Genomic DNA, 5,416 nt, shown 5'->3' with positions numbered 1-5,416 from the left:
ACCAGTTGTTATACTCATCTACTCTTCAAATTTCCGACTTGTCTCCCCCTCCGTCTATTTTCCTATTTCCTCTCTCCCCCTCATCTTCTTCTCCTCCCTTGAGTTACCTTTAGCAGAGACCCCTGCAGGGTTATGCTAATAACAGCTTTTCTCCTGAGACAACCCAACTATTGGCTTCAATAAAGACTGCCTTCCTGCTGCGGACTTTATGCTGTCTCTGACTCCACAACCTGTCACACGGTGTTACAGCAGCGCGGTTTCAACCGTCAAGCCCACACATACCTATTTGCCAGTGGAGGACACTTATATTACTGATTCATTTTAAAAAGATTGTGTGATAGTGTGTGTGTGTTTGGCAGGGCTCACTTGGGAATACGCTGTGCTGTTATTGAGGTAATGGGTGTTGTTTGTGCTGTGAAGTGTGCATTCTGAACTGAGGTGGTGGTTTTTAAGGGTTTGTGTCTATGCAAAAGAAAATTGATGTGGCTGCTGGAGTACTTAACTATCTTTAACAATTTATCTTTAATAATGCTAGAAGCTTAACATCTGGATTTTTTAAATAATTCAGTTGAAACCAAAAACCTTAAAAATCGAATAATTATGTGATCATTCGCACAAGTGCCAGAAAAAGCATCACCTCATCTCCAAGAAGCTTTAATTATTAACTTGTTTAATGTGGTCCTGAATCTCAATGACGTGTCACAGTCAACTCCAGAAGTGGGAGGTTTATTTTCCTGCTCACAAACGGAAATGTTTTAGCTGTAGTTTCCATTATCATCACCGAAAGCCACCCAACAAATGCCTCCAAAGAAAATTCATTGCAACATCTAGTTATAAGAGTTCAGATGATGCATATTGAATATTTTTATTAGATTCTAAATGGATGAAAAGGCAGTTTGTATGACGATGAGGTGACGGATTTTATACCCATCAAAGTCATCATAAGAAGACTGTTTTGACTCCTAATTGGTTATTTAAGAGTTCAGATACATAACACAACATTTTTAAGACAAAGCTTCGATACAAAAATGTCTGCCAGTTCACAAAATACAACAGAATGAAAATTTCTTCTTGGAGAATGTTGAGCTGCTGGAGCATGCATCATTGCTCACTGCACCCTGCAATTTCTTATAACCTTCACTTCCTTCATTTTTACTTGTACATGGTGATGCATATTTTCTTTATCCTCCTCTGTCTGAATTCAGTGTATGATAATAATACTCTTTCTCTCTCTCTCTCTCTTTGTCTCTCCTTGCAGCTCTGCCCATCACTCCATGCTATTTAAGTCCAACTTCCTAGATCTCTCCCTCTGTTCCCTCATTTCTCCATCCATCCATGTCCCTGCTAACCTCTCCATCATGTCAACAGTCTATTCTTTCTTTCCTACCTCTAACTTTCCGTCTTTCTCTCTTTCCATCTGCTCTCTTCACCCACCCCCCATACCCTCCCCAACCCCTCCTCCCATCCCATCCTTCTCAGCTAGCTGGCGAAGCTGCTGACGTCTGCAGTAGCGGTGGAGCGCAGCCAAGAACTGCCTTAAATCAAACCGATTTCTAATGAAATGCACACATACACTCACACATGTGAGCCGAGATGAGAGCCAGGCATACACACCAGTACGTGCACACTCTCACACACACACACACACATACACACACACACACACAGGCACAAGAGAAGAGAATCTTCTTCACAAGCACAGATGCGTAATACATACACACAAACTCAACTCGAACATTTTATCACGTCTCTGCATCAGATAATTGTTCATAATAACAAAGAGTCAAAAGTCACACTGCGTTTCTGACAATTCAGTGCTTAATTTTTGATGAAGGCTCCCAGTGAGAAGCACTATTTTCTGTGAAATGTGCCCTATTTTAACCTGCTTTCTGTAGGAATGTCAAGACAACTCCAATAAAGCTTTCAAAGTTGACACTCTCAGGTAAACTTATCTCTTTTGCTGCGTTGAGCCTTTTCAAATTTAGTTGTATAGTCTCCCTTGAGAAAGTTCTTTGCTGGAAACAAAATATCTGTATTTCCAGATCAAATGCCGAACTGTGGGTAGATTTCAGTCTCCAAATATAGACAGCATGTCATGACAACATTGTTTACCAAAAAAAAAAAAAACATACTGGAGGGATTTAACTCACCTACTGCTTTTAATATAATCTGGAAACTGTCCAGTTGGCTGGCTCTTCAATGCTGCACACACAAGATATCCGTCTGTTCCGTGTTATATTTTTTACTCACACGTCCCCTGAGCCCAAAAAATCTGTTAACCTGATCCACCTTTTAAACTACAACCAAAAGAAAAACTACAAAAATCCATGCTTATTTTTAGCTTAATTACAGTGATTTAAAAAAAAAACATTGCCACCATGAGTTTGCAACGATTTATTTTTATGTCTTGTTGTAATAAGGTTCCTTATCACCTGATTTCATTCTCTTTTGAACATTTAATTCTCAGTCACAGGGCTTGGGTCGAGAGTAATGGACTAAAAAGTCCGTTAAATCAGGGCTGCACTTCCTCAAGTGAGACCAACTGATCACATTTCTGTGACATGGACATGACCTGACCTGGCAGAATCCCTCTGCAGCTTCTCTACTTCCATTTCCTCCTCCGTGTTTGGCTGCAGCCGGTCGCCAGAAAACTCACAACCCTGCCAGTAATCCTCTGCGATGGCCGACAGCACAGCAGGCACTATATCACACGATTGGATTGGAGTTTTATAGGCCTACCGTGGACTGCTATCAGCCTGAGGGAGTTAGAAGCATGAGCGAGGGACAAAGTATAAATCAGGACTGAAATGTGGCTACTGTTAGACTCCATAGCACCACGTAGAGAAGAAGCTGTCTGTAGGTTTTTTTTTGCTTCACCAAACAAACACTCCGCAGTTTTGTGGGTGTGTGTACGAGGGAGGGGGTTGATACAGCATTCAAAACATTGAGCAGTGGCTTACTTTCTTCTCATCCACTGATGGTCCACTAACTGCTAAAGTGCAAACATTGCAGCACTTCACCATGCAGTGCGACAGTACTCTTGAGTTAAACTAATTTGAACCAAACCTAAGATTTAGTGTAAATCGCCAGATAAGTGCACTTGTTTTCCTTACCTCTTTTCCCTCCCTAATCACTTAATCCTCCTTAAGATAAAACTGTCTTTTTTTTCTCCCCTCCTTCCTCCCACGCAAGCTGCTGGTGTAGTTCAGCTCACTGTCACACCACGGTGTGTGTGGGAGAGAACGTCAGAAAAAGAAAGACAGAGACTCCATATGACCCTCCAATTATTCCTGAAGAGCTCAGTTTCTGTCAGTCTTCAGCACTGTTATGCGTCAGCACAGTAACAACGTGACAGTGAGTTTTCACCGTTGGCAACAGGGAACACAACAGTGGAACAACAGGCTGAAAAAGGTTTGAGGGCAGACATGATGAGGTTCACTACATGTGATGATAAATGAAGTAATGTAATTTGCGGTTGATGAAATAATTATATTGTGTGTTGACATGCCTAAACAGTTGACACCAGGAGATATTTAAGCTGAGGGCATATTGGTGACTCATAAACCAAAATATACACAGTAATTGTATGAAGTCACAGATGAAAGATCAATGTTGGCTATACTTCAGCTGAAATAATTTGCTCAGAAATAAGGGATTTCACTCTGGTGCCTATATGGGACTTCTGTATAACAATCCACACTGCACTAAGGAGGTGTTTGCTTTAATGCAGAGGAGGTCTTATTTTGATACGATTAATGAGGAGGCTTTCCACTCACATGGCAATTAAGCAGAACAGAAAAAATACAAACACTTAGCCCAATTGTTATAGTACTTAAAATGTAATGAAATGTATGAATGTTTATAGAGCTGTTGTTCTTTTCCATAATCCTGCATTAAAAATCCTCCTTAAGTAAAAGTACACAAGTATTAGCAGGAAAATGTGGTTAAAGTATTGCAGTAAAAGTAGTGGTTTGGTCCCTCTGACTGATATATTATTATATGTGACATCATTAGATTATTAATACTGAAGCATCAGTGTTAGAGCAGCATGTTACTGTTGTAGCTGCTAGATGTGGAGCTAGTTTGAACTACTTTATAGTCAGTTCGCTAGTTTAGTCCAGTGGTTCCCAACCTAGGGGTCGGGCCACAGATAAATCTGAGGGGTTGTGAGATGATTAATGGGAGAGGAAAGAAGAAAAAACAAAGTTCTGTTACACGAATCTGTTTTCAATTTTTGGACTTTTTCTTTAATCTTTGATTTTTAGTGAAATATTGGATCATTTGAACATTTATTGAAATGAAACTATTTGGTGGAGCTGTTAACAACTCAGACATCTGAAATGTGACCCCGACTACACACTGCTTTTTGTAAGATGTAAAAGGAAAAAAGGTTGGAAATCACTGGTTTCATCTTTAACAATATGTTGTATTTTAAAACCTTGTTATATATCTATTGTCTCAAATCTTCATCTGAAAAGTAACTAAAGCTGTCAAATAAATATAGTGGAACAGAAAGTACAATAAAGTGCTCTGAATACTCTGAAATGTAGTAGAGTGGAAGTATAAAATAGCATCAAATGGAAATACTCAAGTAAAGTACAAGTACTTTAAAAGTGTATTTAAGTACAGTACTTAAGTAAATGTACTTTACTTTCCACCACTCCTGAATGTAATAGGGAGTACATGTACAAAAGGTGATTAGTCCAGGAATGAGTTACTACAAGCATATTTTCACAATAGAAAGGTATAGTTTTTACCCACAAAAGAAAGAATGCTTTTTTACACATGCTGTATCTTGTTAAACATTTTGTTATATCTTGGAGAGGATGTAAGGAAATCAAAATGAGATGTTATTTAAGTGTTGTTGAAAGATGAAGCTGTCACTTCATCACCAACCTCACAACGTGATGAAATCACATCAAATCAAGCCTTTCTCGACTTCTCCTCAATCACAAAGTCACTAGAAAACTAGAAAAAATAATGATAATAAATTATGATTTAGGAGTCTGAATCATTTTTTGTTTGTGTACTGGTACATATTAAAGTTTCCTGTTTCATTTGAGGTGGGTGTTTCCCGGAAAAAGTTCTCTTTCTGTGTCTCACTCTGTCTGTCTGATCTTTGATGTTGGTCTGGGGTAGTCTTGTGTTTACACTCTGCTGCTGCTCAGTGGGCTTTTTCTTAAAAATCGTGGTCCACGCAGTTGACTCAGACAGCTGGGCTCAGTCCATGTGTGTGCGCTATATGAGACAGACGAGAGACAGAAACTGAGAGAGTGGCTGAGAGAGAGAGAAAGAGAGTCATTAAGTTATAGAAGCAACCCCCTTCCCCCCCCCCCCCCCCCCCCCAACCCCCACCCCTTTTAATCTAACCTTGCTTCAGCGCTGACGTTCTTATGCAATACCTCCCACTGAGAAC

General features: G+C 39.7%; 1 long non-coding RNA gene across 1 annotated transcript; it reads left to right on the top strand.

Moving 5' to 3' along the window:
- The first annotated feature begins 709 nt into the window (after window positions 1-709).
- On the top strand, window positions 710-5,062 carry LOC137201236 (uncharacterized). The gene is made up of 2 exons (XR_010932148.1): window positions 710-1,616; window positions 2,468-5,062. It is a non-coding gene; the product is annotated as an uncharacterized lncRNA (long non-coding RNA).
- The last annotated feature ends 354 nt before the right edge of the window (window positions 5,063-5,416 follow it).

Source organism: Thunnus thynnus, chromosome 17 (assembly GCF_963924715.1).
Source record: "Thunnus thynnus chromosome 17, fThuThy2.1, whole genome shotgun sequence".
NCBI classification, from domain to species: domain Eukaryota; kingdom Metazoa; phylum Chordata; class Actinopteri; order Scombriformes; family Scombridae; genus Thunnus; species Thunnus thynnus.
The sequence above is the reverse complement of the archived record's forward strand: the minus strand, read 5'-3'. Positions and strand labels throughout refer to the sequence as shown.